A 10,520-nucleotide genomic window follows, 5' to 3' on the forward strand; every position below is an offset into this window, starting at 1 on the left:
GGATGTATGTATTTACCTTCCCTGCTCCAGCGCAGGCGCAGTATTGGCTCGGAGATGGGCGGAAATAGCTGATCGCTGTCGGGCCTCTCTACTGTGCAGGTGCAAGTCTCCTGCGCCTATGCAGCAGAGCGGACCCGACAGAGATCGTCTATTTTCGCCTATCTCCGTGCGGGATAGCAGCAACAGTGCCCCCGCTGGAGCCAGAGAAGGTAAAGAAATCAGCGCTTGTCAGGCTTGTCGAGAGAGGATTCTGGGACACTTCGGGAGAGCCAGCGCTAGACTGCCTGCAGCTGCAGAGGAGGGGGAAGCCTCATTGGGACCCTGAGGCTTCCCCCTCCCGAGGTGAGTACCTCCTGCGTCACATGACTGCCTATGGCAGATGAAAGCACGGGATGTTAACAATATGTCTGCTTCCATGAATCAGGAAGTAGAAACAGTGCATTTAGTTTAGGATCAGGTGTAACAAAGAATATTTTTGTTTAAAGGTTATGCTGTTGCTTATCTTTTAGAGCAGAGAGGACGTTCTGAGTTCAGGTCCGCTTTAACCAGTAAATAATACAAGTACATTGTGTAGTGCCAAAGATATATTGTTACATTTTTACATATTAGTCAAAACACAGGCTTAGGGCTCGTTTCCATACAGCGCACTTTAAGGTGCGTTTATGGAAAGACGATCGCGGAGACATCAGAGATACATGCACTGCGATTCACATGAAACAAGATTGTCTGAAAGATGGTGCTATCGTGGAAGAAAAGTTTAACTGCAGATGCACCTGACTGGCACACTTCAATCCTTCCTTGCTAGCAAGCTGGTCCTGTGTGGACAGGTCAGACTAGTCATTTCAGCCCCCAGCCTGTGTCTGGTGGCTCTACAAATGAAAGGGAGGAAGGAGAGTAGCACTGTGTAAATCCTTATCTCTGTAGCAGAGTGTTGCTGCACAGAGCTTGTTCTTACAGAGCACACTGGCAATAAATCACTTTTGACAGACTGTCCATAACTTCACTGCTGCAAACGAGGAACAGAGGCGCCAGCAGGGTAAAAGTGGATAAAACCATTAAAATTTGCTTGGAGGAAGCGGTGGACTTACCTCCATAAAGCAGACACGAAAGACTGTCTGTATAATAGTAATCACATTTATTATATAGTACCCCAAAAATGCAACGCGTTTTGCAGGCCACGCCCGCTTCATCAGGCATTAAACGTGGGGACAAACAGTTTCAGCAGTAGTAGGAGGCGCTCTGCAGATGAATGTCAGTTGAACAAGGTGTGTATGATGATCTGCAGCTCTCATAGACTATGAATGCATTTTGCAGGAACGGATCTTTTGCAGGAACAGATCTTTTGCAGATACTGATCTTTTGAATGTCTACAGCATCTTGCAAAGATTTCTGTCTGATGGGGAGTTCAGCTCCATAGAATAGACTTTGTAGGTATGGCTCTTCTACTACATGGAAGGGGGTAAAATTGGTCTGTGATCTTTCATTTTCCAAAGACTATGGTCTGATGTGTGTATGAGCCTTTAGAATATGCTGCAACAGTACAAACACAATTTAGTGATAATAACAGAACCCTGGAGCACTATTGTGCTTGTAGTGGGCACTGGGCACGATGGTTGGTGCCTGTGGGCTGTAGAGTGTCGTACACACACACACACACAAAAAAAACACAAGGATGAAGTAGCTCTCAGAAGGGCTGTTTGGGGTGATTAAACAGCCAGTTTGGAGTGATTAACCGGCCTAGTGTTATGGACGAGTTGAGCTCGCCCAGACTAAACTTCCTATATAAACGTTTTGGACGAGCTCAGCTCGTCCAGCAGTTCCCCCACTCGCTGCTGTCTGCGGCGCTTCCGTCGCCTCCAGCCTGCTCTCCGGGCTGCTGCGGGTTGCAGGCTTCTCCCTCCCGGTCTCCCCTTCTCTCTCCCCCGGGCTGGGAAGATGGCGCTGCCTAGCCACTTCCTCTGACGCTGATCATGGGCCCCTGCTGGCCGTCGCATCAATTGCATCATTGGATTACATCAGTACACAAAACTAATGTAATCCAATCATGCTGTAGCAAATCAAAGTTGTTTGCAAACACCTGTACACATTATAAAAGGGCAGAACCGTTACAGATTCTCCCGCTTTCAGAGTCCCAGTATCCAATAGCTTAGTCTGCTTGTCAGCTCTGCTTTTGTGATTTCTATGCTTTAAGTGATTTCCTGCCTTTTCCAGCCTTTGCTACATACATATTGCAGTTTTGCTAGTCTTTATAAATATGCTGTGATCTCTGTGTGCTTGCTTTTGCTGGATATGTTTGTATTTTTTTTCCTGTCGCTCACCATTGACCCTGTATCCAGTTTGGGGTCATGACCTCGTCCTCCCGGAGGTGTCTGTGTGACCAGGAGCTGCTGGATGTCTTGGAGGGAAGTGACAGTGTGGAGGAGCTTGTTGAGGAGTCTACGGACAGCGAGGTTTCCGGTAACCTGTCTTCGGAATTGGAGAGCAGTGACTGTGAAACCGAGGAGCCAGTGAGTGTCGCACGCACTTGGTGTGAGCTGGAGAGCCCCACACAAGCTCCGCCACCCACGTTCCCTTTCACAGGGGCACCTGGGCGGAAGATCGCATGTGGCCACAGCCCACTGTCCTACTTGGAGCTATTTCTTACCGATGAGGTAATCCAGAAGATCGTCAAGGAGACCAATCGGTATGCAGCGCAGCAGGGTGCTCCTCTACCCAGGTTCTCTCGGAGCAGGAAATGGGAACCTGCCACCTGCAACGACATCTGGGTGTTCCTGGGCCTCATCATCCTCCAGGGAGTTGCCAGTAAGCCACTGCAGAAGTGGTACTGGACCACTAACAGGATCCTCAGTATGCCTTTCTTTGGATCCGTTATGTCTGAGCCCCGCTTCAACCTCATCATGAAGTACCTGCACTTCGGCAACAATGAGGACTTTGATGAGGCCACCCATCCCGCTCCCAAGCTGAAGAAAATTTGGGAGATCTACCAGCTTATTGTTGCCAATTTCAAGGGGGTCTACGTTCCAGAGCGAGACATCACCGTGGACGAAAGCCTCATGGCATACATGGCATACATACTTAGCTGGATGCAATTCATTGCATCCAAAAGGGCACGCTTTGGGGTGAAGTCGTTTATGCTCTGTGAGGCCAAGTCCGGGTACATCTGGAACGCTCTTATTTATACAGGCAAAGGCACCAAATTTGCACCTCAGTACAGAGAGTTTGGGTGTGCTACCTCCTCTGTACTTACACTTATTGAAATTATATGGTAGAGGAAGAAAGCCCTAAAAAAATAGCACCTCCCACAGCAAAATTTGAAAAAGTATAACAAAAATCTTTATTCAACATTAGGTATAATAATAACAAGGAATGTTCCCTGCTGTGCTGCTGAGATTGACTTCACCATTTCTGGGCTAAGTATCTCCTATTTTTTGCACTACTTTATGCTCTTTTTCCTATGGGCTGCTCCTTTGCCTTAATTTTCTACTAGGCATCTATCACTATTAATACTGTATATCTGGATAGCAATTGTGCACTTTATTTTATAATTGTATATATGTGATATTTATTCATGTGTTTATTTTTTTTAAGTTTCATTGCACAGGTTGTTTATTGGTCTTGCATCACACTAGGTTGTATACTGAACCCGGGTTCTCCCCCTGTTGGGCTCAAAATTGAGCCTACTGTGGGGTTTTATATCTGACAGCAGCACTGTGTCATTATACAATATATTGCATTTAGAGTGATTGTTTCATATGCAGCAGGGATCATGTTGGAATATTTGCTTGGTTTTTAAATGGTTTTATTCTTTGTTGAATCATCAGTATTGTGATTATTATTATACCTAATGTTGAATAAAGATTTTTGTTATACTTTTTCAAATTTTCCTGTGGGAGGTGCTATTTTTTAAGGGCTTTCTTCCTCTACCATATAATTGCTCTTGTTTTGAGCCCTAGCACACACAGTTATTTGGTTGAGGTGTTGCAGACACTTTCCAGAAACTACTTACACTTATAGAGCCATTGATGGATCAGGGGTACTGTCTTACGACTGACAATTTGTATAGCTCCCCGGAACTGTTCGACCACCCGATCCAGCACAAGACAGACACATATGGTACGGTGAGGGCTAACCGACGCCATATGCCACCGGCCTTTTCTGCCAGGAAGCTGAAGAAGGGAGAGGTTGTTGCCTGGCAGAAGGGTAAAATTATGGCTCTGTGGTGGAGGGACAAGCGAGACGTGTGCATCCTCAGCGCGGTGCACAATGCAGAGACTGTCTGCACCACTACGAGAAGTAGACAGGAGGTGGACAAGCCCAAAGCGGTGTTGGACTATAACCGTTCGATGGGGGGTGTGGACAGGGCTGATGGAGCAATTACTTTTTATCCGGCTGTCCGCAATCAGCAGCGGAAGTATTAAAAAAAAAAATGTCTACCACCTGCTGGAACAGTGTTTGTGGAATGCCTATGTGCTGTATAAAGAAAACTGTGAAAGGCCTGTACCCCACCACGACTTTGTCTGGCAGCTTACGAAAGCCATATGTGTGAAACATCCCCCACCGGAGTCAGCAGCTAGATCGGGGCGCAGGGCGTGAATGGCGTGAACCCGGCACGACTTTCTGGACGCCACTTTCCAGAACACTTGGCACCGACTGCACTGAAACAAAACCCTACTAGAAGGTGTGTGGTCTGCTGCGCAAAAAAGGGCAAAGACAGCAAAAAAATGCGCGAGGAGACCCGTGTCTATTACCCAGACTCAGGGGCGGCGCCAGGGGGGTGCTTGGGGGTGCTCGAGCACCCCCTAGAATTGTCCAAGCACCCCCAAAGCACCCCCTGGAGTGAACTGACTTCAGGCGTCTAAAAGACGCCAAGTCAGTTCACACAGCGGCAGCACGGAGCAGCAGCAGGGCTACGGTAAGATGGCCGCCCGGAGCCCTGTTCTGCAGACTTCGAGTCTGCAGTGCATGGCTTCGGGCGGCCATTTTCCCGTAGCCCTGCTCTCTGCAGGCAGGAAGTCTCGTCGTGACGTCGGGAAGGAAGAGGATCGCGGGCGCGCGGGCGCTGCGCGCCACAAGGAGGTCGGGACTCGGGACAGGAGGTCGGGAAAGAAGGTCTTCTGGCTGTAGGTGAGTAAATGGGTTTTTCTTTTCTTTTTCAGTTGATGCTGATTGTGCATATTGGGGTCATATCTGCTACGGATTGTGCATATTGGGGTCATTTCTGCTACCGATTGTGCATATTGGGGTTGTATCTGCTACGGATTGTGCATATTGGGGTCGTATCTGCTACGGATTGTGCATATTGGGGTCGTTTCTGCTACCGATTGTGCATATTGGGGTCATTTCTGCTACCGATTGTGCATATTGGGGTCATTTCTGCTACCGATTGTGCATATTGGGGTCGTATCTGCTACGGATTGTGCATATTGGGGTTGTATCTGCTACGGATTGTGCATATTGGGGTCATATCTGCTACCGATTGTGCATATTGGGGTCATATCTGCTACCGATTGTGTATATTGGAGTCATATCTGCTACCGATAGTGCATATTGGGGTCATATCTGCTACCGATTGTGTATATTGGAGTCATATCTGCCACCGATTGTGCATATTGGGGCCATATCTGCCACCGATTGTGCATATTGGGGCCATATCTGCCACCGATTGTGCATATTGGGGCCATATCTGCCACCGATTGTGCATATTGGGGCCATATCTGCCACCGATTGTGCATATTGGGGCCATATCTGCCACCGATTGTGCATATTGGGGCCATATCTGCCACCGATTGTGCATATTGGGGCCATATCTGCCACCGATTGTGCATATTGGGGCCATATCTGCCACCGATTGTGCATATTGGGGCCATATCTGCCACCGATTGTGCATATTGGGGCCATATCTGCCACCGATTGTGCATATTGGGGCCATATCTGCCACCGATTGTGCATATTGGGGCCATATCTGCCACCGATTGTGCATATTGGGGCCATATCTGCCACCGATTGTGCATATTGGGGCCATATCTGCCACCGATTGTGCATATTGGGGCCATATCTGCCACCGATTGTGCATATTGGGGCCATATCTGCCACCGATTGTGCATATTGGGACCATATCTGCCACCGATTGTGCATATTGGGACCATATCTGCCACCGATTGTGCATATTGGGACCATATCTGCCACCGATTGTGCATATTGGGACCATATCTGCCACCGATTGTGCATATTGGGACCATATCTGCCACCGATTGTGCATATTGGGACCATATCTGCCACCGATTGTGCATATTGGGACCATATCTGCCACCGATTGTGCATATTGGGACCATATCTGCCACCGATTGTGCATATTGGGACCATATCTGCCACCGATTGTGCATATTGGGACCATATCTGCCACCGATTGTGCATATTGGGACCATATCTGCCACCGATTGTGCATATTGGGACCATATCTGCCACCGATTGTGCATATTGGGACCATATCTGCCACCGATTGTGCATATTGGGGTCATATCTGATAACGATTGTGCATATTGGAGCCATATCTGATAACGATTGTGCATATTGGGGTCATTGGACGTGTTTTTTGTTAAAATCTGCTCACATTACGTGTATTTTCTTGAGAAAACCTGCACAATTATGTGAATTTTCTGGGAAAAGGGTCACCAAAACTTGGGCCCTCTGTCTTTGCGTTGCACTTTTAAAGGGAACCCGAGGTGAGAATAATATTGAGGCTGCCATATTTATCTCCCTTTAAGCAATACCAGTTGCCTGGCTGCCGTGCTGGTCCTCTGCCTCTTATTCTTTCAACCATAGACCCTGAACAAGCATGCAGCAGGTCAGGGGTTTCTGACAATATTGTCAGAACTGACAAGATTAGCTGCATGGCTTGTTTCTGGTGTAATTCAGTTCACTACTACAGCCAAATAGATCAGCAGGGCTGCCAGGCAACTAGTATTGTTTAAAAGGAAATAAATATGGCAGCCACCATATCACTCTCACCCTGGGTTCACTTTAAATTACAGTTAGCCCCGCCCTCATCCGGTCATGACCACGCCCATTTTTTTGCCGCGGCGCGCTTCGCGCGCCGCAGGTTCTGGCCACACCCATTTTTTGCCGCGGCGCGCTTCGCGCGCCGCAGGTCGTCAGCTCCCCCGGAAATTGGTCCAGCACCTGCATAGCACCCCCTAAAAAAATTTCCTGGAGCCGCCACTGCCCAGACTGCAATGTGGCACTTTGTGCAATACCATGTTTCAAAGTGTACCATACAAAGGAGGTGTTTTAGGAGTAAACCTCTGTACTGTATTTTTTTTTCTACATTTTCTTGATATTTCTGCATTGATTAAAAATGCAAGCTATTTCTGTTTCATTAATAAATTTTATTTTATTTTTGACAAGAATTTGTGTTTGACACTTTTATTATACTCATAATGTATACTAAACTATTTCTTGGTTCATTTTGGTAAGTTACAGGAAAAAAAAGGTTCTGAAAATTAATTGTACCACTTTTTGCACGGAAATCCTGGGGAATCAGAACGCCAAGGTGGTTAAATAGCAAACAGCCAGCGAGGATCCAAATAAATAAGCCTAGCTAATGCTTTCCCTATCTCCAGCAAGCTCTGTCCCTTCCTCCCTCTTATCCAGCTGAAGACAGACTGAAACATGGCAGGTGCTGCAGCGTTTTTATAGGGGGCGGGTGGGTCTGTGAGGGAGTTTAGGCTGATTGGCTGCCATGTGCCTGATGACTGTGATGTAAAGGGTCAAAGTTTAGTCCAATGATGATGTATGGGGGTGAGTCTAATAGCGCCATGTGCTTGCGTGAGCGCAAATACACGATCTTCTCTGAATATTGCTCTCCGGCTAAGCGTTCAGGCATGGGCGGCGCCATGGGGGTGCTGAAGCACCCCGCAAAATTCTCCAAGCACCCCCTGAGCACCCCCAGCCGCTCGCTGCCCTGCTCTCTCTCCCTTCTGTATTGCTACAAGAAAATGGCCGACGATGTCCACAAATGCAGACATTGGCGGCCATTTCCTTGTAGCACTACAGAGGGAGAGGAGGAGGCAGGAACAGGCACAGAGGTAGCGGCCGCCAGCTCAGAAGGATGCACGAGTGGCGGCCGCGGGAGGGTAGGGGGAGCAGGCTGGGGCAGCATACTACCTACGCTGGGGCAGCATACTACCCACCCTGGGACAGCATACTACCTACGCTAGGGCAGCATACTACCTAACCTGGGGCAGCATACTACCTACGCTGGGGCAGATCTACTACCTACGCTGGGGCACAATGCTACCTACGCTGGGGCAGCATACTACCTACACTGGGACTACCTACACTAGGGCAGCTGTACTACCTACACTGGGCCAGTGTAACGTTTGCGGAATCGTTTTCGCGGTCAGCGCACAAGATGCGCACTGACACAGCGAAAACCTTCCACAAGCGTATAATTGGGTGAACCCAGGCTAGGTGCAATGCACCAGCAGAGGGCAATTCCCACCGGCAGATGGCGCTGTGGAGTGCAGGCGAGCACAGCCTCTGCACAGCCACAAATGCCAGATGAGAATTGTACAGATCTAAGACAATGCGGGGCTAAACAGCCCTTAAAGAGAAAGAGCACAGATACAGGATGAATGTGTGTTCACCAATCTAGTCGCGACCCTGCAACGGTGAACACACATCAGCAGAAACAAAAGCAAGAACGCGATCGCGAGAAAGGCGATCGCCAGAAGTGACACAAGACCGATCAGAACAGAACACAAGAGTAGCAAAGGCACAGCAAACGACAATGAGAAAATAACAAAAATAACAAACGCTAACTAAACGCGAACACCGCACTCATTCGCAACAGCGAACGCGTTTACAGCGCGATCTCCGCACGTTAAGCACAACAGAGACAAGCACACCTAACTAACCACTGACAGACAAACACGAAACAGAGGACGTGAGCACTTGCTTAATGGTTACCTCACCGAGCCTACAGCAAGCGTTCGTATCAGACAAGACAGACAAACGGAAAACAGGAATAAGAGAGGAAAGATCCACTGCTCTTTCCGTCAGAGCGAGTGCGATCCGAGTTCAGGAACAGGCTAGGGAAGATCCACTGCTCTTTCCGCCAGAGCGAGTGCAATCTGGGTACAGGGACAAGAAAGCAGATCAGAAGGATCCACAGCCGCTACCGCTAGGGGCTAGAGCGATCCAAGCACGACAGACAGATGAGATAGCAGGGAGCAACCGCTGCCCCAGCTATACTCCAAGAACAAAGATCAGAAGGATCCACAGCCACTACCGCTAGAGGCTAGTGCGATCCAAACAAGACAGACAGATGAACAGAAGGGGCTACCAGTAGCGACCGCTGCTCTGGTTAGCACCCCAGACAGACAGAACGATTTCCTGACAACCACTGTTGGTGACAGGACAATCGCAACAGAGAGGCAATACAGACAACGCAGATAACAATCTAACTGCACTAGGGAAACTGCCTAGTGCAGTCCCAAGAATTACTCTAAGATAACTTTGACAAGAAATAGCATGGCTGACACTGTAGGAGTGTTTCAACAAACCCTGAAGGGATGACCAGCCAAGGACTCTGGGAAAACATAGCTTTTTATACTGCCAGCCTACAAAGGAGGCAGCTAGGTGATTTGCATAACCAATGTATGCAAATCCCTCAGCAACAGAGCAGATCAGAAACTTGCAAAGGAAAGACAGGTCTCTCTTCCAGAGACCTGCAGCCCACAGACTAGAGGAATGGTCAAACAGCTGTTTGCCTGTGCAGCCAGCTGAGCGGATCATTACAGTCAGCTATACTACCTACGCTGGGTCAGCTGTGCTACCTACACTGGGACTACCTTCATGGGTAGCTGTACTACCTACACTGGGACTACCTACACTGGGGCAGCTGTACTACCTACACTGGGGCAGCATACTACCTACCCTGGGGCAGCATACTACCCACCCTGGGACCGCATACTACCTACGCTCAGGCAGCTGTACTACCTACGCTGGGGCAGCTGTACTACCTACGCTGGGGCAGCAGCATACTACCTACGCTGGGGCAGCAGCATACTACCTACCCCTACTTAATATCAAACTCACATACAATATCTCCAACACAACGGTGGATTTCTTGGACATCAAAATCTCCAAAAGTGAGTCTGGATTTTTACAGACCACCGTTTTTATCGTAAACCCACCTCAGTAAACAGTCTGTTGCAATTTAACTCGTACCATACTAGAAATCTCAAAAGTAACATCCCAGTAGGACAATTCATCCGCCTTAAAGGACTTAAGAGGCCAACGGTGGAAAAAAAGCTACGTAGCGTGGATCGGGGGGGGGGGCTGGCCCTAGAGCTGCCGCACTCGTGGCCACGAGGACTGCGCAGCCGCGGCCAGATGAAGCGGCCATCTTTTGTGAGGCAGGAGAGCCCGACCCGGGCTGTGGGGTCGGGACCCGGCCAGGGGGGATAATGAGCGGGGGGACCCGGCGGATCGGCACGGAGGGTGCGGGCGGCGTCCTC

This window comes from Hyperolius riggenbachi, chromosome 9 (genome assembly GCF_040937935.1).
Source record: "Hyperolius riggenbachi isolate aHypRig1 chromosome 9, aHypRig1.pri, whole genome shotgun sequence".
NCBI lineage: Eukaryota > Metazoa > Chordata > Amphibia > Anura > Hyperoliidae > Hyperolius > Hyperolius riggenbachi.